At 39.9% G+C, this 24,910-nt stretch overlaps 1 long non-coding RNA gene across 2 annotated transcripts in view; it reads left to right on the plus strand.

Annotated features, from left to right (window-relative positions):
* LOC108449241 overlaps nucleotides 1-24,910 on the plus strand; it is a 71,862-nt gene that overhangs the window by 7,246 nt on the left and 39,706 nt on the right. The window contains exons 2-7 of one of the 2 annotated variants that reach the window (XR_001865394.1): nucleotides 4,308-4,344; nucleotides 7,039-7,252; nucleotides 9,115-9,203; nucleotides 13,470-13,620; nucleotides 14,832-14,925; nucleotides 23,527-23,601. This is a non-coding gene — a long non-coding RNA (uncharacterized LOC108449241). Of the gene's footprint in view, nucleotides 1-4,307; nucleotides 4,345-7,038; nucleotides 9,204-13,469; nucleotides 13,621-14,831; nucleotides 14,926-23,526; nucleotides 23,602-24,910 lie in introns of both variants that reach the window. The other variant, XR_001865395.1, reaches the window with a different exon arrangement.

Genomic DNA, 24,910 nt, shown 5'->3' on the forward strand with positions numbered 1-24,910 from the left:
GTAGAAACTCTTACTTGTTAAAGTAAATTCTGTTGGTGCTTTTGTAACTGATCTGAAGTGACCAGCTGGACTAACATCAGTCATGCGCTTGACATGATGCCTCTAGAATGCAAGATATGCCTATGTAGGTCTTCCTTGCCGATTCAGAAATTGGGATTGCTCTGCAGAGAAGTTTGTAGGAAGAAGCTAGCCTGGGAGCCAGGTATTTAATATTTTCTTTTTTTCTGACAGCACTCAGGAAGGGAGCTCAGAGATCTCCTCTGCTCCAGAGCAGCTCTCACACCCTCTTGCTGTGCCATGGAAGTTAACCCTCCCCAGAGGGATATGAACTTGAAGCTTCTTTGGTTTATTAGAACATAAGACATCTACAGCTCTGTCTTCACTACCAGATAAAGTCCCAATCTGACTTAACCCAGTCTGCAAGTTTGTTGCCACTGGGGTTCCTTGTGCAGCACTTCCATGGTGGCAGCTGTAACAGGCCCAGACAATGGGGTGTGCTTCCCATGTTTTGGTGCTGGTCCTTTCTGCAGGCAAGTTCTATGGGAAAGGGTGTGAGTGGGAAGGCTTTGGGGAGGGGGGTCTGTAAATCCTGTGGGTTCATGTTTTGGATTTTGAGAAATTAGTAGGAAGGCAACTGCCAGCTCCAGTTTCATTAGGGTGATGCACCCTGGAACACCCTTGGCATTTGGCTTTGTTTACAGGTCAGTGTAATGATAAAGTTCACCTCCTTTCATTGCAGGTGTTGCTTTGGATATCTGAATATATTTATTCAGAAATGCCTGACATAGCTGATAAAGAAAACACTATGCTAGATTTTAGTAAAGTCAATGAATCTAATAGCCAATTAGTAGAGTGACATCTCTGTATTTGTCTGAGAATTTGATTCCTACAACTTCTAATTTCATGGTTTAGGGTCTTGTTTCTCTTCTTTTGTCATTTAAGATAATTTGTTAGCTTTTAACTGAATTTGAAAAAAGCTCCTTATTGTTATGCTCTGCATAGTAAAGCATACTTAAGCAGCAAGGTAGAGAAATCTGCACCTTGAGAGAGTATCATGTTGTGCTGAGACTTCTGAGAGATTAGCTTTTGAAGAACCTCTTTGTTTTTATTCTGAATATGATCCAGTCCTGGGAATTTAATTTGCTTCTCTAGATCATTATGTTTGCATGTTTTCTTATCAAAGGAGGCATAAGTTTGGGGCATGAGCCTGTAAATCTGTTTTCACATAATTTATTAAAAGTCACATAGTACTGGTGCCATTGGAGGGAAAGATTCTGTTTATCTGTTAATTCTACAGTGACATTTAGTCCTTTCAACATGGTTTTCATTTTTAGAGGTCAGTGCTTATTCTACACTATGATTTTCCAGGGATTGGTGGGTTTGTGAATAAAACTCAAATAAATTTTGTTTTCTTTCTGCTTAGTTTCTCTCCATTCTGCATCTCCTTACAGTGCCCATCATCCAATGAAGTCAAGTTGCCTGTCATAATGCAGGACTGGCTTTTTGCAGGATAGTCTCAGCGGGACAGAGGAGCAGAAGTTTAGCAGCACCTTTAAGTTGCTTGGTTTTCCCTCAAGTCAGCCAACATCCCATGTTCACAGGCCAGATTATTATGCTTTTGTTCAAAAGACTGTTCTAATCCATTTTCCACAAAGAACTCTGAAGGGTTTATTGTTTCTGTGTTGTGTTCCCTTAACAGTTGATGAGGTCTGTGAGCGACTTTTTCTATCATTTCTGAAAACCCTATGGAATACTTCGTGGGATTTGCAGAAGAAAGTTTCCAATTTCCTTCTCCTTCCTTGCATTAGCACTGAATATCCCAGGGAGTGAATTCAGCTCTGTTCAGAACCACAGCCTGTAAGAAATGATCATGTGCTGGTGTGTTGTGGCAGCCAGAGCAGACTACTCATGTTTAGGGCTGATCCTATCATTGTGGGGATGGACAAACAGCCTGATTCTGCTTGCACAAGCTGAAGCAAATTTTGACCTTAAAGGGGGTGGAGGGAACAGGACCAGTCAGTTTTGAAAGTGGATTTGAAAGCTGTGTCTAGTTAATTTGGATGCCCTTCTGTTTAGGGCTTTGAGCCTTAAGAGAGGAGAAGTAGAGTGATCCCTTAAGGTCTTCAGCTTCCACATCCATCTCCTGTTGATATAACTGGGGAATGAACTCACAAGACAGAACCAGTAAATGAGGCCTCTGAGGGTGAGTATAGTTGTGATTTCCTAAGCATTTCTATCCTACTAGGAAACTTTCAGATATCGCCAAAGGTTCAAATACTGTATTTAAAAGGGGCTTCCTCCAGGTTTCTAAAGGCAGCTGATCAAAGCATGGCTTTGTGCAGAGAGCACAATACACTTCACGTGTGCCCAAATGAAGCTGCTCCCCTGTGGCAGCAGCAGCATGGCTCAGTGCAGGCCTGTGCTCCCCAGTGAGCCTGCTCGCCTCATCGCTCCTCTTCCCTGAGCAAGCAGCTCTCAGCAGGCAGCTGCTCTCTGGGCAGGCTGCTTTTAGGGAAGCTTAGTGTTAAGAGTGGGATTGAATTATAGCTATGTGGGTTCAAGTGCCAAGGTTTATTTGAGTGCTTGTAATGCTAAGATGTAAACTAAATTGTAGTAGGCTCCAAAGACAAAAGTTCTGACCCCTCAGTCCAGGGACTGGGACTCCTCTTGGACATTGTCTACTCAGCTCTGGCATAAGCATGCAAATACCTTGCTTGGAACAGAGGGACTGTGCTCCAATGGCAGCTTTTGGCCTGGGTCTGAAACCCAAATTTTCATAGATTTGAAGAAGTCACAGTTCCTGCTAGGATCAACAGGAGATGCAGGTGCCAGTATTGAGAACAGCAAGACTTAATTCAAGTTGGATTCTCTTGGTTTCAACTCACAGTTGAAAATGCTGCTTCTAGTGTCTCTGAATGTCTCTTGAAGGTGTGGGATGCTGTCAGGCTTGGCTGGCTGATATTTGCCAGCATTTTCAAGACCCCTCAGAAGTTAAAACAACTGTATATTACTGTTGTTATTAACAATCATAAAGTATTTATTTTATTATGATTTGGGCAGTATTTCATTCAGAGAAGCTTGACTCATCTTCTAATATTTATGACTTATGGTTTAGTTACTTGCCAGTCAATTTTCCAAAAACTTGCTGCTCTCGATTTTGCTTTGCTCAGTGAGACAGACTGAGCTCTTCTGGTTTGGGGAGCAGTGGATGTAAACATGTGACATTTCATCTCACAAATGGCATCATGTTTACAGTGCCAGGGTCTGCTTAATCTCTGTGTTTCGGTTTATGCTGCCATAACCCCATTTATTTCAATACAGCTGATCTGCAGTAATGCAGCTGAAAGTCAGAAAACTTGACAGAAATGCCTGTAGGCAGCTACAAATGGTTAAAAGTAATACAGAAATCTGACTCAGCCTCTCAGATGGCAAAAATTCCTTCACTGCATTAAAGTTACGTGACTGGGATACTGGGATCCGTCTTCATTTCTTGCATATTTTATTGTGTTTAAAATTATGATTAAGGGAGAGTTGGAGAGTAAGGTAGAAAATACAGAATGCTTGAATCGTTTAGAGACAGAAGAGATTCATTAAAATGAGCTTTGCAACCCCAAACCCATTTCTTACCCATTCTACAGAAACACAAGATGCAGTTTCTTTAAAATCCACTGCCAAGAGGACAAAATGTTACTTTATTTCACTTTTTACTCCCCTACACTTTCACTCTCTGATTAGTCCTGTTGTTTCTTTATGAATAAACCTGACTGCATGTCCATCCTCAATGCTTTTGGGCCTTATCCACCAAACAGATGCTGTTTAGTTTCTTCTGATTTCTTTTCCTGGTGAACCTCTTTATTGTCTGTATTGTTACAGACGGAATTCAGTTCAAGCTTATTTTTTGGTTTCTGTTCAAAATAGAATCAGGACGATGATTTATTACTTGTATGATGTTAGGCCTAAAAGCCCTTTCCTGGGCTCTTACTCAGTTGTTCCAGGAGCTATATAAAACCAGAACAAAGGCAATGTGTGTGCTGTTGCATACTTTTAAACTGATTATTCTAGAAAGGCAGAATTTCTCCTTAACTATGAGAAAAGTTCTCTTCTGCTCAACTCCATTAGCTATATACCAGGATTGAAAAATCCGACCATTATCATGTATTGGTAGATGCTTTTCATGCTGTCCTTGATAACTGCAGTGGGGAGAAGGAATTAGAGCTTGCCTGTTGCAGGAGGTTGCATCTCAGAGGATAACTTGATATTTAATTTTTCATGAAAAGGACACTATGTCTTGGTTATTTCCCTTGCAGGAAACCTGGGTTCATCAAAGCCTGATGTGCTGCTTAGGTGAGTCCATGATTCACAGGAGAGTGCGAGTCTGGGCATTGGGATGTCACAAGAAGGTTTTGCAGGGGCTCAAATATGAGCCAATTTAGCAAATACGAGCCAATTTAGCAAATACTATTTGTATTTTTGACATCTAGCTTTGTAAGGCATAATTAAATTTTGATCTAGCTATTCTTGCTTGAGTAGAACTTCCCAGTAATTTGGAAGCCTTTTCTACTGATAATGTTTTTTGCCAGTATATAAAAACAAATACTCGAAGACAGCAGAACTCCTAGAGAGCCATCCTGCTTTTATAGCTGCTGCTTCCCTGGGTATCTGCCACTGCCTCCAGGGAGCAGGATGCAATGAAACTGTAGACGCTCCTTTGAGGGATTCTCATGGAGCTGTTGACAAGTTCTTCATGGGCTGTGGACAATATACCACTATGCACTTGTGTCACACCACAGGGGCCTCCCATTGACGCTTATCCTTTTCGTTTGGCCTCTGACCTCCGCTGCTTGCCACTTAGGCAAGCAGCAGTTCAGAAAAGAAAGCAAAAGTCAGACCAAAGTAGCTTTCATCTACCTTGTGTAGCCTGGCTTGTACTTCTTGCTGTTTTTCAAATTGCTTGTAATTAATGCAGATCCTGTATCTTTCCCCCCATTTTGAAGTGAAATCCATTCTTGAGTATAAATGGACAAAACAACATTGTTTCACTGCTACCCATGTGGGAATTTTCACCCTGACATCATTATTCTTTTTTTAATTTTTTTTTTTTTGCATATCAGAGGTAATCCAGATCTCACCCCAGAGAGTTAAGAAATGTACAAATGCAAATTTACAGGTTTAGTCTCTCTTCAGTGTCTGACTTTCACATGTTAGTGATCTGTGCATGGGCTTACTGAACTGAAGGCAAAATGTCATGTAAAAGTTCAGTTTAGACACTCCATGCAGCAATGATTTTGAATGTGAGCTTCTCATTCATCTGGGCAGTGAAAACACTCCCTTACAATTGGTCACTATATCAATGCCAATATTTAAGTCAGGACTGGAAGTAATTGTATTCCTCTGAATCTGACTGTAGAGCTGCAGCCCCCCAGCTTGTCTCCCAGTGACACCAAGGAATAACTTCAGTGGCCCCCAAGTCTGTTAATTGAATTACAGGAGTGCTGAAAACCCTGTCTTTATCCAGGGTTCTGTGGTGTCGAGGTGTTGTACAAAATCAGAATGAAAAGCCACTTTTTACGACGTGTGGGTTGGGAAACAACCCACGAAGCCTCCTCCATTCCTCTGCTTGATCCCCAGTAGCTGCCTCCCCCCTCCCACTGGTTCTGGAAGTGGTCATCAAATGAAAGGGTAGAGCTAGAGGGAGGGAAGAGGGTGATTTAATTAGAGATCTAAGGGGTCATTTTTTCCCCCCCCCAGCATGTAGTATTGTTGTAAGTCAGCACTTACTGACGTGTGATGATTACAGACAACCAAGAAACTGGCCTACACACACTCTTCTAGACTTACCATGGCACACACAGGACCCTTTGGTTTTAAGAATGAACAGTTTACTCTCTTTGTTTTCAGTTAAACTGATCTAGGAGAACAATTAAAATAAAATTAGATATCACATATAGGAAGGATAGCCTGAAAAACAAAGCAAATGTTAAAAATTGGCAGTGGTCATTTCCAAAAAAGACAAAGCTTTGTTGAAAATCTATCCAGGAGATTCAGGAGCGTAGGTTTTACCAAAAGTCAGCAGGATTTAAGTTGTAAGCCCCATATAGAGTTTGGAGTATTTTCTCTGGTATTTGTACTTCAGTTCAGCAAAGATAAAAATAATTTAAAATGTTCAGTTTTGAATTTTAAGACGCAGAACTTTGGGAAATGACTGATTTCATTTTAAAGATGTTTACTTACTAAATTTTCAGTTTTAGTCAGAGGTTTCACAGTTTTAGCTGGTGCTGTGGGTTTCAAATATTACTTGCAAGACTATGCTTTCATTCCTTCAGGAAAGAAAATAAGATTCTGACCATTAATAGGCTGAAAGAGCTCATGATTTAAAAAAGCTATCTTGTAAATGAGAGTGGAGGGATTCATCAATGATTAATGAATAATCAATGACTATATGAATATATTTTAATACTTGCTTTTGGCAGGAGCAATACAATGAGTGAGAAGCAAACCCAAAGTTTCTTAGTGATGACTAAGCATCAAGACACTAGTGGTGAAAGGAAGCTGCTGGATACCAAAACAATTTAAGTCACTGCTGTAATCAAGTTACCTTCTTTTTCTGCTTCATTTCATGAGGCTAGAAACAGTGGACCATGGCTGAGCATTTAATCCTTTTCCCTGTCTCACAATGAATTAAGAAGATGGTCCCTGCTTAATATAGATAGACAATTATCAGACCACTAAGGCAGCCAGTTGTAGCTTCATTCACACTGGCTCTCCATGGATGCCAAGAGTTTGCAGGATCGAGGCCAGTATTTATAACTCCAATCTACTGCACAGCTCTTTTTCAGTTCTTGATTCTTAACAGGTGCTCTCCCCCTGCCCAGTCTCTGCTGACTGTGAAAGCAATTGAAGGTATTATGGTTAGACACTAAATATATCATGAAGATTAACTTGATAAATGATCAATTCTGGCCTCATGCTTGAAATTTAAGTCAATTGTCTGGATGAAATGTGTAAATCCCTGTATAACAGACATTTATCTCTCTCCAGGCTTTTCAGTGCTCTGCGCAAGATGAAAGCCATGAGTGGATAATTCTTTCTGGAGGTGATGCTGTATTTTTTTCTTCCACTAGGAATAATTTCCTGGGATGTGGTGTCCAGCTGTGTGCATGCGTGATATTCCAAAAATAAGGGGCACAGCTACTTTGGAGAGTGTTTCCAGGGGTGAAGCTCTGAATGGCCTGAGATCTGATAGACATGCCAGGTAGAAAATGGGATCTTGCCTTCCAAGCATTGTCCCCAGTGTCCAGCTGGTCACAACCCTGTTCTTAGGGCTTGCCCCTGACAAGAGTGATGGGAGTATTTATTCTCTATAATAGCCTGCAGGCATTGTGCTGCATATGCTTTAGTGGGAATATTTTCTTTTTCTCTTATGTCTTTCCCTTCCTTTCTCTCCTGATCCTGGCTTCTTCCCTTCTTTTACATTTTCTGGATGGACTGCACATTTTCAAAGTTTGATGCTTTATTTTTTTCCCGTTATTCCCTGAGTGGCACAGCTGAAGTGTTACAGGCCGGTCATCAAAGTGCCTTTAAAAAAGGGAATTGTCAGGGACTCACATATGTTTGAACTGTATGTCTTTGCATAGTGATTTTCAAGGGTTATCAGAGGAAAGTATGAGTTGGTTTGACAGTGGTCCCATCACAAGCTCTTACCTTCAGGAATTCAACCTCCTACTTTTATGGCCTATTCACAGTCCCTCTGGAAATTTTAAACACAGCATGCTAGGATGTTGGTTAACAGCAAATAAACCTGTGTGCTGACCTGCCCATGTGCTAATAATAAGTCATGAGTCTGTTTTTTAAGAAACTCTGTCACAAATGGTGGTTGAAAAAATAAATGAAAGGCCAGATTCCTACAGATAAGACCATCCAGATGGAACTGCTGGGGGATAGGTTAATGAGTTGGCTCTGTAGCCTTGACAGTCTTCTTTCAAAAAAAAGGGGCGCGTGTTGTTCAGACAAGCCCATGGCCTCTGTTTTCCAAAGGTGAAATTTACCATGGAGTGAAGGGCCAGCAAAAGGTCTCTGCCTTGAGCTCACATGGGATTGGAAGAACAGATAAGGTTTGTGCTGGTGCACCTCATTTTTCGGGAGCAAACTGGCCCTTTTGGGGAGTTCCTGAAGAGTAATCGAGCCTAGGAGTGAACATTTTGTACAGGCTTTTGATACATTCCTGGTCCTTAAGGATTTGCAATGAGACCTGCATTTATGGGTTCGGGAGGTTTGTGGTTATCTTGCTCATACTTTTACTCAGTTGCACAAAGGCTGCATATGTGGGAAATATGCCACTATTTTTTGCAAGAATTGGATGGCTTTAATTTTTAACTCCATTTTTTCTTTTTTTTTGTTATATCACTAGAGTAATTAGTTCCACTTTTCCATAGTACTAATCAGCTCAGCATTTTCTGAAAGGACTTTTTGTATTGCAGAAATTACTTCCATTTGCATGAAATATTGGATTTGCTGAAAGTAAGAAATTAATGGTTTTTTCCTGTAGACACCCCAGATACTGGGTACTTTTTATGGGGGCTTGAGAGATGGCTAAAGGGTAATACCACTAGAAAAACCAGTGATATGCAGCTATTACATCTTTTGCAACAACATTTCAATTTTTGGTATGTGGTGACTCTGTTGCTTTATTTTTAGACAAAAACAGCATGGATAGCAGCGACTAAACTCCTTGGTCTTGGGAGCTGCTTCCTCTTTTGGCTGATGGACAATTTGCAGAGCTAGTTCCATGATTTTTAGTGTCTCAAGAGTGCATTAGAGTTTCACAGCAGGAGATTTGTAAAAGGGAAAGGAATGGTGTACAGGGAATTAAAAGGTCTGTAAAACTAGAGGCTCACTCTCCTGTGAGGAGTGATCTTGTCTAAATCAATAAACGTCGATGGTCTGTGTTTTTCAGCTGTGATTGTTAGGATTGTGTGTTCAGTCAGTGTGTGCTGAGCAGAGCCAATATTGACTTAATAACACCAAAAAATGTATTTACAGCTATTTGTCCAAATTCTGAATAACTGTTCCTTTTGTTCTCTGTCCTTTGCTATTCCCAAACCATACTGCAAACAGATTTTGGCTCTGAGTCCAGTGAAGTATTTCTAAGCATGCTTAACTCCAGGCACATGACTACTCCAGTTAACATTTCTACAGGCTTAAAGGTAAGCACACACTTAAAGGGTTTGCTAACTGCAAGTTTTGTTTTTCCTGAGTATTTAGGAGAATTATATTTTAAATGACTGTGCCATGCACAATAAAAGCTCATGCTTAAAATATGCTTATATGCTTAAAAACATGCTCCTGAATAAAGATCAGTATTACCTGTCATTCATTTTCCATTATTCTGTATTCATCGTTACCTCTGTTTCTGCTGAACTGTTTCTCTGGAATCAAATATTGTAATAAAAGGGCATCCATGAAAAGTTGCACTTTGATACACAAGGGGTCAAAACCAATGACTGAGCAAAAAATCTTAGGTGTCCAAGATTTCTTTTGCAGAAATGGCATGTAAACACATGGAGGGGAAAAAAAAAAAGGAAACATTGCTAATGAATAAGACAGGAAGTGGCTCTGTGTATTTTAAAATTTACTCTGTGTATCTTTTTTACTGCAGCATAACTGGTGCCTGCTCAGCCTTACCCTGCAAGGTCCTACAGGAGCTGCAGACACCACATGGTAGCTGAGCAGGCTTAAGTCTCTCACACACAGCACTGGCTTCCTTTGCCTACTCTGATCTCTTTAGAAAAACTGTAGTGCTCAGCTTCTGCTAAGGGGGATAGCTAACATTTAATGCTGTAAAGTTATGCAACTACCACAGCAGCTACCAGAGTAGTATTGGCAGTGAACGAAAAAATCCTATTTGCATTTATAATGATTATTAAATTGGTTCTAATTCCAGGGTAGCAGTTAGGGAAGTGGAATTCAGAGGCATTAGGCAAAGATGCAGTTGCAGCTGAATTTGTATTTTTTAAAAATGAGAACATGAAACTGAAAACCAACTGGCTGGTTATGAGGAGGACATGTTCTTTATGAGCTGTTCGCTTACATTTTCTGATGATTCATCTGCCTGTGGAAATCCTTTGCCATCCCTTATAGACAAAAATATCATTCTGAAGATAGAGGCAGGATTCAAGCAGTACCATTCTCCTCAGATATCTTCTGATGAGGTGTCAGCTTCCTTTTGGCAGAGTCTGCAGGATAGATAAGGGACTGTGGCTACAGGCACAAAGGGCTTTTATGACAAGGTGAGAAAGAGAAAGTTTCAGATTAGCAGGAATTTGTATCTTTACTGTGCTTTTAACTTCAGTTTCAAATCTTACAACAGATTTTTGCTGGTACATGAACTCAGTGAACTAATGTCCTATTGCATTTTAATTTCATCACTCTGAGTCTCTGACTTCAAAGCCTGCTCCAAGTCTAGAGAAAAGTCTGCAATCTGCTTGATTCGGCTATAGAAATGTGGCTTTCTTGTATGTGGTCACAAAGCAGGGGGAGCTCTTGAAATTCACCAGCCACAACTTAAAAAAGTCTACTATGTATTTTGGAAGATCCATTGTATTTGTACCTGGAAGAAGAATAATCTTAAGCAGCTCTTTACTGTTGAAGTCAGGATTACTAATTTTTAAGCTAACAAATAGAAGAAGCCTCAGAGGTAGACTAATTGAAAATAAAGTGAAGTACAACAGTAAAACAAATATAAAAAATATGCATGATATATTTCTTTCTCCTCCTCGCCTTTCTCCCATAGTTGTCTTATTCTCTGGTTTTATTCATACAAAAACTTTTTAGATTTGCAAGTCTCTCCCACAAATTCATGTTTTGGAGCTTTAAAATTACAACCTGTCAGAGTTCACTCTGAGCCTGAGGGATAGATCACATTCCATAAAATTGTTAAGATTGTCCATCAGATCAGATGGAAATCTAATGAGTGCAGTAGTATCTCATCACTTAGGAATCACACTCAGCATTTTGTGTGGCCATCCTCTGAGATAAAAGTCAGTGGTGTGTGAATTCAATTATTTCACATACATAAAACTTTCCAAATCTCTCCTGAGTTCACATGTTTTAGATATACCCATATCTGTTATGTTAGTTCAGGGAATGTCAACTGTACTTTGAATTTGTTGGAAATGAGATCAAAAAGAAATAAGCTTTGGTTCATTGGAAAAGGACAGTTAGAGGGAGTAGCTGGTGAAAATTAAGGAGGATAGGTTTTAAATTCTCTAGGCTGTTGAAATAATCCATGTAGACCAAGAAAATGGTGTTATTTCTACCACGGCACTGTATAGAAACTGCAGAGCAGAAATTGGCAAAGGATATTAAGACCTCAGGTTTTGGCCTGAACACTTCTTGGAAGTGATAAGAAACTCAGGTCACATTCATCTTCACTAGAAACTGGTTGTGTCCAAATGTAGCACCTGATTCAGGTAACAAACCAGGTACAAATATTGCTCTTGTGGTGGCCCATCAGATATATCAGTCCATTCTCATTTACAGTGGGGTTCTCTGTCTAGTAACCATAATTTGACCTTTGGTCCTTTGGGAGAACTTTCCCAACAAGGCAGGTAGTGGCCAATACTGAACATTCCTGAGCTCTGGTTCTGGATATGCATATCAGTCCACAGTCCCATCTCCATCAGAATCCACAAAGATAGATCAGTTATCTAGTGCTGAAAGTTGCCACTTCTCTTTGTGGTCCAGGGGAACTGCTGGGTAGTCAAATGTTTTTTGAAGAAGTATGACATTTAAAAACGTAAAAATAGACGCAGTACCTAACTTTAGGAGCTTATCTCAAAAGTCCTGGTGGTCCATATTTGGGCAAAGCAAATATCAAGGTCCTTGCAGTTTTTGTGATGTGAAGGCTGCTGGGGATAGGCATGTGGCTGTTTTTCCCTTACTCAACAGCAATTTGTTTATGTCTGCTATATCTTACTATAGAGTACTGTCATTCAATGGCAGATGAGTATATAAACAATCCTAGGCTGGTCTAAACCAACAGCATCTATCAAGAGTCTGGCCCTGTCTGCTCACTGGCACTATCTGAATTTCTCTAGCATTTCCTTTTCCGTGTACTACATGAAGTCTCTTCTCATATCTGTGGAAGGAGATTTATTTGGCAGTAAAAATGTCCACTTAAATTGAAAGTTCAGTTATTTACTTTATAAAAGTGAATAGTCTTCAATAAATCAGTCTTTCTTTCTCTTTCCTATGATTATTTATTGTTTACATCCTTGTAACAGACGTATCTCCTGTAAAGCCTTTCAGCTTTAATCCACCAAAGCAGGGAAAAAGTGATGTTGAAGCGCAACTGAAGCAAAGGAGCAGACAGACCTCTGAATTTTATTCCCCACTGATGGATGAGGGGCTGCCCCATATGATGTCATGTATCAGAAAATAGCAGTTTTCACCTGCTTTTTGAGGCCAGAATTATTGTCTCTTTCAAGGGGTTTTGAGGGCTAGGAGAGAAGGACAAGGGTCTCTGAGAGGGATGTGTGGCTGCTGCCCCTGGGAGAGGGGCACTAAGCAGGCAGTGTGCTGCAGTAAAAATGCTGTATAAGCCTCCTAGACAGTTAGGGATATCTTGTGTAAAACTCCAGATGCCCATCTCTAACCCAGGCACCTTTGTGTTTTAAAAACATGAAGTGTCTTCTGGGAGGAAGATTTAGGTCCTTGGCCACAGCTGAACACCCTGTCCCTTGGAGTGCTCTGTCATGGTGTGGGGATGATGAATCCCATGAACTCAGGGAAGATTTGTGGCTGCCAGGTAGAACGTAGATAACATTTATTTTGTATGATTTCTGATTTTTACATTGGAGGTGGTAACTCTGTGCCAATGTAGACATTTATGATGTGATTAAAGTGCATTCTTATTTAACCCTGTTGATGCCTTGGGTGACTTCATCCCTTCTGTAGACGTTTCACCTCTTCGCCTACACTTATTTACTGCTTCTCCTGCTGAGAATCATTCAAGTGCACCACTGACTGAAAGTGACTAAACATTGTCTAAAGAAAAGCAGGCTAAGTCTGTAAAATTGGTTGCAAAATGTACTTATCAGCGTGTGCTGTGGTATGGTAGGTACTCTGTGTCACATGTGGCAAGAATCCCCTGCTCTGTCCCTGCAGCTCTTCCTTAGGTTGAAATAGCTATCAACTCCAATGTTATTTCTGTCTTTGCTTTTGGCAGCAGGGTTGGCAAGTTTAAGTTTTGAAAGCTGGGAAATGAGAGAGCTACAGAACTGCTTCGTGAAGGGGTCAGAAAGGACAGGCTAGCTGGAAGCAGGCGGGACTGCTCATAGGGCTGAGGAAGGTGAAATCCTACATGGAGCCCAGATGTCCCTCCCCCACACTTTCATCTCCCCCACCCTATAAGCTTCATGTCAAAGCCGACCTCTTCCTGTTGGAGGATGACTGACTGTGATTCCTTTCAGGGGCTGTCAGCGCTTCTCCTGCAACTGCCCTGTGGAGATGCTGTTGAGTGACGTGAAACACTTTTTCTCCTGACAGGATTAGCGAGCCATCTCTCCACACTGCCCAGCTTCCCCCTCCGCTTCCACCAACTCTCTCTACGTGCCCAAAGAGGTATGCTTGTGTCTTGGATGACAAAACAGCACTGGGTCACTTCTCCCACGTTTGCTACTGACAGAGGAATGTAGTTGTTGGAGAAAACTTTCACTCTTTGCACAGCTCCGTTTTTGGAACAAGAACACGATTGTTAGTCTATGCCCATTTCTTTTATGCCTCTCCATTTCTATCTTGTGGAAGCATAGGGATTGTCCAATGTTATGCCCAGCCTGTGGCCCTTCCAGATGCCTTCCTGCTCTGTCCACAGCCTTCTCATCAGGTGTTCTGTGGGAGTGAAAAGACGACCGTGGTGGTTAGCCCATCCCAGCGGATATACCATGACTAATCTCTGATAATTGAAAACTTTCGTCTTTCTGTGGGAAGGACGTATGGTAAAACTTTGCCAATGGAACTTCCAGAACGAGGATTTTTATCCTGGATGTTCATTTTGACTCCCCAAGTAACAACGTAAGACAGGGAGCTGTTTTTCAGGCACACCAGTGGGTGATCAGTCTCACCATTTGCTGTGGGGGAATCAAGAAACCAGTACTAACTTGCCTCTCCCAGGCTGATGCTTGGTGGTTATCCTGTCCCTTTCTTCATTGTCCCCTGACCAGTTTGTCTGTGTTGGGTGACTCAAGCAGATCTTCTCTTTGATTTGGCTGCTTTCCTTTCGTCAAAAACTTACCATGCCTCTTTTGAAATGACTGTGATTTTGTTAACTCATGTTAACTAAAGCATGCCAGCCAGGTCTTCTCAACAGTTAATATTGCCTTGCATTTAAATGTATACTTTTCTTATTGCAAAAATATAAATGCAAATATGTATGATTACATAAAATACAGAGAAAAAAGGAGCACAGTTTTTCTTCACTCCATATGTAGTGCTGTTAGTATGCATTTGGCTAAGTACGTATTCAAATAATTCGCATTATTGCAGTAAGCATGTGTATTGAAATCAGTGTTGGGTCTCCTTATGGGTTGAATCTGGCTCTGCAAATTTACTATATTATATTACTACATTACAATACGCTGTCATGTTCAAATCTTTGAATTTATTAAGCAGGATGTAATGTGCCAGATCTTTACAAATTTCTCAGTGTTTAGATACTGGTTGTTGGCAGTATTATCGTTAACATAGCAAGCCAAATGACCCTTGTACTAGATTTTCCAAGCAGATGTCAATGCAAGAAACTAATCTCAGTTTATCTCAAATTATTCTCCTTTCAGATGGTTATTCAATCCATGAAGTATGGGATGATCCATATTCATGTTATCCCAAGGGAAGCTCTTTGAAAGAACTGTGACCTTTTTGCACTTGAAGGTTAGAGGAAAGCATTTTCATCCAACTCTTTACAACTCTGCTTCCATATGTTGCCAACTCTACTAATCTTTTTGCCAAGGAAAAACAGCCGTGTTATTTTTTCTCCTATTCCACCTCTAATTTGTCTTGTTCAGGGTTATTTCTAGGGAAAAGGATTTGTTTCTTCTCTAAAGGAGTCTTTTCTTGCAACAGCCACTCAAGTATTATGGTCTTACCATGACTTGATCGTTTTGGAAACACTGAAATGTGAAAAGGGGTACTTGGATCCCATGGTGATGAGCAGGCTTAAAAACACTTAGGTAGATCAAAAAGACTGAGTTGCTGAGTTTTGTGGCTTCTGTTTGGATTTTTTGTTTCATTTAACCTGCAGTGTCAACAGAGCCAAAACTCTGAAAGGCATTCCAGACAGGAAAAGCCAGTGGGGAAATGACCTGAAACTGTTGTTGGCACCACTCTTAAAAAGTGAGTCTTTTTATTGTCTGCAAGGCAGTGGCTGCAGACAACTATAGCTGTGTTGTTATTAGTTGGTGCAGTGCTGAGGATACCTACTGAATAGTGGTGTTTCATGTAAAACTAGAAACCCCAGAAAACTCTCAGACTTGAAGTTTTGGTTGTCCTGTGGCAGGAATTTTTCTCCGTTTGATTTTGAAGCCAAAGGAGAACTGTGTCACAGGGCCTGACTTTTCATCAGACACTTGAAATCAATTATGAAGCATGCTGAAAGGGCTTTGAGTGCTTCAGAGAATCCTGATTATTTACGTGACACAAGCTTCCTATATTGTCTAACCAGCATCACTAAGAAAGATGGAATGGTTGTCTCCTATTCAACAATAATGCCATAAAAAGAAAAGGAAAAAGAAATGAGAAAAGCAAAAGCACTATAAACCTACAAAGAAAACCACATAGAGTGACCTCTCTTGATCTTTTCTATCAAGGCACCAAGTATTGTATCTTAATGTCCAAATCTAGCTAAATTTAATCTATACACTGTCTACCATATTCCCTCTAGGGAATGCAATGCCAAATGAGCACACAGTGTTCTCACACTAAAATCTTCCATCAGCATTGCTGTGGGTTGTGGGGGATGTTAAGTCAGGCAGTCTCCTTGCTGCTCTAGTCTAAAAAAGAGGCCAAAGTTCAAGAGTTTCATTAATTCATTCAGGAAGAGGGGAAAGTAAAAACAAACCAAGTATTTTCATTGATTGTCTATGTTTCATTGATTGTCCAGACATCCAACTCACTTGGTTGTCTCTTTCTTTTTCCCCTTCCCCCCTTTTCCCCTTCTAGAAATCAAGGGGTTATAGAATTTTAATATCAGAAATGAAGATACTTAAATCATTCCATAGTCAAGTTTTTGCTTTAAACTTCTTTTCCTTCCTGACTTTATCTGACAGTAATTTTTAAGCATAAGCTTAATATTTGATTGTGGTTCTTTATCCACTGAAATTTTACTGATTTTGTTTCCCTACTAGTCACTGAACAAAGAGTGTGTTTCAGGAATGCTGGCTGCTTTGCAGAGCCCTGGCTGTACAAGATAGCTCCTTCTCTCAGAAAATGCAACCTCACGTAGCATAGAGCAATTAAACTGTTGGGAAATCTGAGAAACCCTGTGGTCACAGGAGATGCAATCCTACATCGACTGCAAAACTCCCTGCCAGAGGAAATAAAAATAGCTATTAATTTCACCGTGTTACGAGCTAGGAGCACATACGGGAGCCAAGCTCCGAAGCCATCCCTTTGTACAGGCTTTCCCTGAAATGTAAAGGCAGTCATGCTGTCAAATAAAAACAGAGGCAACAATATTAATGCTAGACACTGCTGTCACACTTGTAACAGCTGGAAAAAATGCTTCATCTGAGGCTGATGTGTACCAGTTTGAGAACCCCACTGGAAACTCAGAGATCACATTCGCTGTGCTAATTCATAGTTCATCCTTATGAATGCACACAAGTTACAGCATCGAGGCCAAAGAGATGAAAGAAGGGCTGGACTAGAAGTATGGAGGAGACCAATAGATTACCTTGGTTAACTTGGTAGTTCAGGAGTTCATGAGAAGTTTGTGACTGCTGTTCATTGTTTTTCTTCTGCAGAGCAATTTCCCCTGTCCTCTTCCACCTCTTTCATGTTATTTGTTTTATGGTAACACCGACCTTCTGCACTGAAAAATAAAAAGAGAATAAAAAAAGAATAAAAAGGACTCTTCCACGTGAAAGGATTTTTCTTGAATTCACATTTTGTAAATGTATTTTCTTGCTGTTTTTCAGTTTTGTGCATAAAACCATATTTTACATTTTAAGTAAATTCTTTAAAAGTGCATGATTTGAAAACCTACATTCCCTGGTTTTCATTAAGATCTGAATTAGTCTCTTAAGTCAGATTCAAGAATAAATCTGAGCCTCATAAGTCACTTAGGTGCTCTTCAAGACTTACTTTTAGGGTGAATCCTGATAGCAATTTTTTCCCTGTGTATTGTTTACAATGGTAATCTAATGTTTAGCCAATGCTTGGCTGTGGAACAACAGAGAGTTGTGAGATGACCAAGCTCATTTCCTGAGCTGCATCTTTTTGTTTTCATAAGAACTCTTTATTCAACATTTCATCTAACAAGCCTTGTGGACTATCTCTTGATTAGATTCTGCATGTTTCCTGCCACTTGCATGAACCGAGAAATGTAACCTTAAAGCCAGAGCCAATATAAATATTTTTTCATAGAGTGATGTAACAACCAGCTTTCTGTTTCATGAAATTCAGACTTGTTAGGAACTTAGAATGTTTCCTCCATTTTTGGTCTGTCCTGAAAAATCATTTCAGTTGGTTGCTCATCTAAGTGAAGAAGCTGGGGATTTAGCACTGTAGGAAACTACTGCAGCGTCAGTATCAGAAAAAAAGTGGTTAAATTTTCCGAAGGAAGATCGGGATATCAGTGTGCTTAGCATTATGTTAAAAACTAGCCTAGGATAACTTGTGTACACTTCACTTAAGTGTCTGTAAGGTGGGAGTCCCCTTGTATTATTTGTTCACTCTTTTGTATATTCACTGCTAGGCAGACAAGTTATAAAAACCTTCATCTAATCTGCCTTGCAGTTAAAATCAACTAAAACCTTTCTCTCCCTGAATAATTCCTGCATTTAATTGCTGATTTGTGGGACTAACTCTGCAGGCCCATACTCTGCTCTTACCCTTCGTAGTGGAAACCTGGACTGACTGCAGCTGAGTGAGGTTACTCTGCAAATGTCCTTGTGTGAGACCAGCAGCTAGTCCAGAAGAAGAATGCCATGCTAGGTATTTCTGGAGAATATGAATAAGAAACTGCCGATCACAGTAACATCTAGACCAAGAGAAAATGGAAATTTGTGCTATAGGCAGAGTTTTGGGGAAAAGGCCAGCTCAGATAGTCAAGACTAACAATTGTCACCATGGGATATGCCCCTGAGAGGTTCAGCCAAAGGACTTGAATGTTGGAAGTTTTTCAGGCTTTTTTTTTACCCTCAACCAGTGTAAGATTAATTTATAGTATTTGGGCAGGGGGGAAGTTGGGAGATGGGGTCAAATTGATGGCAAGCTGCCAAAATCTGCTTAACTTCTTTATCAAAAGAAAAATAAACTTTAATCTGCTTTTCTGATGTCTTTGAGTGTGAAAATGGGTGTGTTGCAAAATGAATGCATAAGCTGCTCTGCAGCAATGAATTTGAAATTCTTAAAGTTTATGGGACATTATTAAACCTGTAGTTATGGGGGTATGTTAACAATTGCCAAGTTTTACTAGCTTTGCTTGAGTTCACTTTAAAAAAAAAAGAAAAATCTCGGAGACTTGCTGCTGCTCTTAGTTTCCAATGGTCAGTGTTCAAATGCTGCTTGGATTTCTCTGCTGATTATTTCGATTTACTTCTCAAAGGCCAACATGTAATTCACTCAGTCTGGTTCCTGAGTCTGATTATTATTTTTATAGTGCCATCTCCCTGTCTCTCTTTTATAGGTTTTTTTGATTGGTATAGGGCCATTGCAGCTTGGTTTTCTCTTGTGAACTTTCAGTGAGATGTACCAGGTCTGCAGGATGGTAATACATTTTCCTCCTTCTGTCTGATTGTTGTGTAACTGCATTTATTCAAGTATGCCAAAGCTCCTAAAATACTGTAATTTACTCTTTGGTATCCAAATTAGTCATGGTCCTAATAAGTTCTCCAGTTATTGAATTTGCCTGTCTCTTCTCTCCATTTTCATAAAATTATTTTTATAAGACACCCTTAAATAAGACCCTCTTTTTAGTCACTTTGGCTTTGCCAGATTTTAAATGTTAGCTTTAAATTTTGTAAGGTATCTGCATCATGCGAATGCGTTTGTTTGGACAAAAAAATACAGCATGATATTCCAGCATTTTTCAGAGCAATGAAAAGGGAAAAAAGTACCCTGTTTCATTTATATTCTAACTCTTAAGTATTAAAAAGATAAAGTATTTGTAGCCACATGCTTTGAATCAGATACCCAACAAAGCCAGAGGCTTGAGCATTTGGGCCAGAAATAAGTCTTTTGACATCCACCTTGAAGAGTCTTACCTTATTTGATGAAATTATCACATTTTTAAACAACTGAATTTAATTTTTTTTTTTGGAAATGTTTTATCTTATAAATTCTCAATTATATGAAGCATTGACATTTCCTGGGTGCTGAAAATGTTGGTTTTGCTCAGCTGTTACCAAGGTAATGTCTTCTTTGATACTATGCAGTAAAATGCTTTTGGATATAGTATTTTGAAGCTACTAGTACCACTGAAAATATGAAGAAGTCAACTCCCAATTCTGATATATGGAAGATTTTAAGTAAGGGTGGTAAAAAAGAAAAAAAAATGCCCTGTGTCACATGAAGACACTTTCTCTTCACTCATGGTTAAATTACTCATGGTGGGTGTGGCAGGGTTCAGTGGTGAAAGATGCCAGCAGCCATGCAGTTGGAGGTCCTGTTATGGAACAAGTACACTGGAAAGGCTGAATGAAAACACTGGAAAAAGGACAGAAAAGGATTTTCCTAAGTGTTGAGTTTGTCATGGGTAAAACAGCTTGACATGGGGAATTTTGCTTATATTAATTTATTGCAAATTAACACAAAATTGTAATTACCGATTCAGTTAGAGAGCTCTGCCATTGAGCTTCCATTTTGAGGTGCACAACAGTGATGCTGGAGCAAGCAGGACCTAGTGGTGACCAGCCCTGGACCTCCTCCACACAGAGTCCCTGCATTCCCTGGCTACCTACACCCTGCCAGTTAGGTCCAATAGAAATTTAGGAGCATTTCCTAACTTACAGTGTAGGTGAGCATGCCCTGAAATCTGAATCTTACAGATCTCACTCAGATTTGGTCCATTGGGTAGAGAGCTGACTCTTGTGTTTTGCTACTCCAGGGAATTTTGCTTTACTGAATTTTTAATGCTTTTCTGCAAAAGATACAATGTAAGTTTTGACAAAAAAAAGAGACATCAGATATACTTTCCAATATTTTCTGGTTCTGGGACTGAAAAGCTGCTGCAGCTAATTTATCCTTCGAAACATTAGGCACTGCTATTGAAGACATGTGGAGAGAAATAGAATGGAAGTGTCCAATAAAAACATGAGTTTAATGGAAGATTTAAGAATACAGAACTTGCAGAAACAATGTTGAATATTATAATGTTTTCATCCTACAACATTGTTATGTTGATTTTTAAATGCAGTTCTAATGAAAATAGTATCCCAGCTTATGGTTGAGCTGCAGTCAGCTCCCTTTGTGCAAAACACCAATTGATATGGATGAGTTATGCCAGCAAGAAATAAAGATAGAATATGTTATTTGAAAGCCATGCTTGTCAGATAAAAGGGGGAATAAATTATTCTGTACCTTTGAAAAAAATACATTAAAGATACAAACAGTGAAGAGAAAAGCACTGGGTGAAGAAATACAGTTAAAAGAGCACATCTGTTTCAAATTCTTATTTGGGGCAAAAGATCCCCACATATGTTTTTATTTTAAATTTGCATGTGTGTTGTTATCCTTGTGTTAACTATTAGGTAAATAAACGTATTGAGAATCCATTTTTCAGTGAAGTTTGGTTAGGAGTATTTGTACACACTGTGTGAGAAATAATTTGAAAGCTAATTGAAGCTTTGTGAGGAACCAATTTCCTGCATGTCCCTTAACTTTAAATACCTGCCTTTTGTGTGTTAGTACTGATCAAAGGCATTTATTTATTTTGGAAATGAAATGATTTCCCCTTTGGTTATGTTTTTGACATACCTTACTAGAGAACAGCATAACACCACGTCACAGCTACAGCTGTAGCAAGACTGAACTGTAGAGGAAACTCATTTGGTTTTGGTTAATGAGAATCATGTATTCAGCTGTGATTGGCTTAGACAGTGATTTTAGATACACTCAAAGTGTAATAAGTGTTCTACTGAATAGATAGGGGGATCTCATGCCAACAAACCTAGCTGTTTGGGCATAAGTAGGAGAAATTCCAGTGCCATTGGAATCTTTGGTAAAAACTCTATCAGTTTCCTTCAGTGGAACTTGAGTTTTACCCCGCAGCCCTTGTACAGGTCTCTCAGTCTCAGTCTGCACCTTTATAAAGATTTGTGGGGAAAAATATTCGCTTTATTTTGCAAGGCCCATGTCATTAGAAAAAACTACTTGTATGAGCAGAACATCCTCTTCTGCTTTTGCCATCAAATTAGAGTACCTAACTTAGGAGCCTTAACCCTTTCCAAGGTCAGTGAAGAGATAGGGGGAAATTTATCCCACCTGGGACCTGATTCATCCTCTGGATGTGATTCAGGAGGGCGCTGCCTTGTGCTTGCACAGGTGGGAAAAGCCAGGCTGTGGAGCTCCCCATTACTGCTGCGCTTCCCTGGAGAGCAGGAGATCCTTGGGTGGTCCAGAGAGCACTGATAGGCTCTATCACGGACACTCTGAGGAACTGTTGCAGGAATATCACAAAATAGAAGTCAAGGGGACATTTAAAGTAATTCCCTAAGTATCTGGGCAACATGAGTTTACCTCCTGATGTTGACTAGGGGAGCACACAGGCGAGAAAGAATTTTTACTGCATTTTGTAGGAGCTAGAAATGCATTGGGCCTTCGAATGAAAATAACTTCGTGGACTAATTGTGCTCTCTTCTTCACTGCAGAAAAGTTAGTGATTCAATATCGTTGCCTCTGCCACTTTATTGCTCCAAGAAATAGTCATAAAAAGCAGCAATAGAGTCATTACAGAACTCTATTAAAACCATCCCTGTGCCTCTAACTGCTGCAAGTTAAGAAAAAGGCTTCTGGGCCAAAGTTTTTTATCCAAGATTTTTGCCCTCTGTAGAGACGAAGGAGACTAAAAAAGAAATCCCTGTCTGTAGTTCTTGCCAAATAGGCATGGCTTCAGTGTTTGGAGAGTCCCTCTTGGGAGATCAGGAATGGTTCGATGTAGAGAGATTTACAGAGACTTATAACTTATAATGAAACTATTATCTTTGCTCTCTCTCCTCTTTCAAAATCATATAAAGTCAGGTGGTATGTTCTCACAGCAGTATTAGTAGCTGTCAAGTCAGATATAAAGCAAAAAATATTCCTGACTTGGGTAAAAGCTAGAACTGAGGGCGAAACTGTCAGTGAAGAAGTGATTTTTGTGTTGTCTTCAAAAGGAAGGTGTTGCTCTTGCAAATCACTCTCTAGAAGATGATCTGGTGCCAAAGAGCCTGGGGATTCTGCCTTTCTGAGCAGTTTATGTGACTGAGGCTGAGATGGAGAAAGAGCTTTGTGTGCTGGAGGACAAGGTGGGGAGCTGCTGGCAGGGGGAACTAAGCAGGGAAGGAGCAAAGGGGGAGCTAGAAAGGTAGTAATGCCATTACAATCAGAAGAGTTTTCCAGAGTTAAAATCCAGCTGAAATACATTCCCTGTTCTGCTTAAAAAAATACAGCCCTAATAATCCTGGATTGCCAGGGATCAATCCTGCCTCCACCGAGAGCACTGAAGTCTGCTAGTTGGTTTTACAAGCCTGGGGTTTCAGTCCCTGTCAGATCATTCACAGACATATGGTTCAGCCTTTCACAAGGTTGCCAGAGCACTGCAGGGTTGGTTTATACCCTCCCTTATTTTCATGCTAAGATGGAAACATTTTGAAACCCAACCTGGGAAAAGTGAAATTCTCAAAGAAAACACAGAAGTCCCTGTTAAATACTCTGGAGCTCATGTAGCATTATAAAATTCTCCAAAGCTGGCTTGATAAATGTGGGAGATTGAGGATGCATCACCCTAATTGTTTGTAGATTTTCATCCCCTTTAGCCATCAAAAAATTGCTGCTGTGGTAATCATTGCAGCTGATGCTCTTAGGAGGAGAAATTCAGATTGTCAGACTGAGGCATCCAGAGGAAGAAAGTGAGAATATACATTGAAATACACACTTTTCCTTTTCGTCGTGTGTTTTCCTGCAGAGGAAAATTTGTTCTTGGGTTTTTGTTTGGTTGGTTTTTATTTTTTTTCTTACCCTGTTTAAGATCCTCAATTAAAAAGTTTATTTGGTTACTGTAGGGGCTGGCCTGCTAACCTCCTCCTCAGACCAATCCTACCTTCTATTTCACAGAGGTCAGCACCATCCATGCCAGAGAAGGTTTTGGGAATCACTGAGATAAGTGTTGCTGAAGAACCTGTCTTTATGGTAAGTTTCTCCTTTCCTCTCACCCTCTTTAATAAAAATTTTGCTGTTGTGCTGAAGTCTGAGCACTTGTCATTAATAATAATTTAAAAATAGTGTCTACAAGTTTAAAAAGACTGATTGAAAATAGGACTATATGTGATTTTTGTGCATTCAGAGTTAATACCTAATCTATTTGTGCTGTGTTAATATAAATTTGTTTCAAATAACTTTGTTACTTTCAGAGATTTGCTGTTTCAACTTTTTTCCCCAAGTCTCTAAACACTTTTAACCTTTTCTAAATCTTATTCTATGCTCCATATGTATGAGATCTCATTTTGAACACTAACTGTTAATTTTTATGATTGGTGTAAAAGAGAAGCATGGAATCCAGGTCACTTGTATTGAATCCATGGGAAAATGCCCCTAAAAATTAATTTATGATGGACGAGATTGATGCTGAAAAGGCTGACTTAATTTGTTTCATTACATTGGAAAAATGAAGCTGAAGGCTTGACAGCACCAAACTGAGGTGGGCATAGCAAAGCCCATTTCTTGGCAATCTTCACTCGTAGCTTTGTCTGTGCATCTCTTTAGTGATAAGTAATATGCTGATCTTTGGCAGCTGCTGAACAAAATCCCAAATTAATTTTGCACCCTGGGGAGAGTACAAATCATCAGCGTGACGTTGTTCATGGTGTTTCTTTCTCAGAAACTTCAGTAGTGCAAAGAAATGGTTCTGAAACAGAGACTGGTGAAGGGGGGAGCAGGAGAAATAGGGGAGTCAGAGTAGGAAGAGGGTACTTCTTACCACTGTGTTCAAGGGAAAATGGGGATGGAGGTGTGAAGACTGGGTACTGCTTAACCTGTGGAAAGCACCAGTCCTTAGCAGGGATTTGTACACCATAACTCTTCAGTGCTTTGTGAGCAATGCTCTGCTGGTGACAAAAGGATGTCACACATTAACTTCTGTTTCTGAACGCAACCATCTCAAAGCTTCCGAGATGACATCATTTCTCTTCTTTGCATTTATTGAATCAGATTAAATACGGAGCACATTCCTAACTTTAATGTCAGGATAGCTCTCAAATATGTTATTGTGAGAACTTCTGTCACAAGCAGAAGCATTAACTGCTACCCCTTCTCATCTGACTAATGAAGGGAATGGCTAATGAAGCGAGAGTGCAAGAGTTCATGCATAATTTCATTCTATTTGAATTTGAAAATGCTGGGTTACAAAAGTGTTATGAATTTCCATTTTTGGAAGAAAGCTATCTATTAGAACAGAGCTCCTACTTCAAGCTTCCTGCAGGGATTTTCTTAAGCATTTCTT

Source organism: Corvus brachyrhynchos, unplaced genomic scaffold, assembly GCF_000691975.1.
Source record: "Corvus brachyrhynchos isolate BGI_N302 unplaced genomic scaffold, ASM69197v1 scaffold258, whole genome shotgun sequence".
NCBI lineage: Eukaryota > Metazoa > Chordata > Aves > Passeriformes > Corvidae > Corvus > Corvus brachyrhynchos.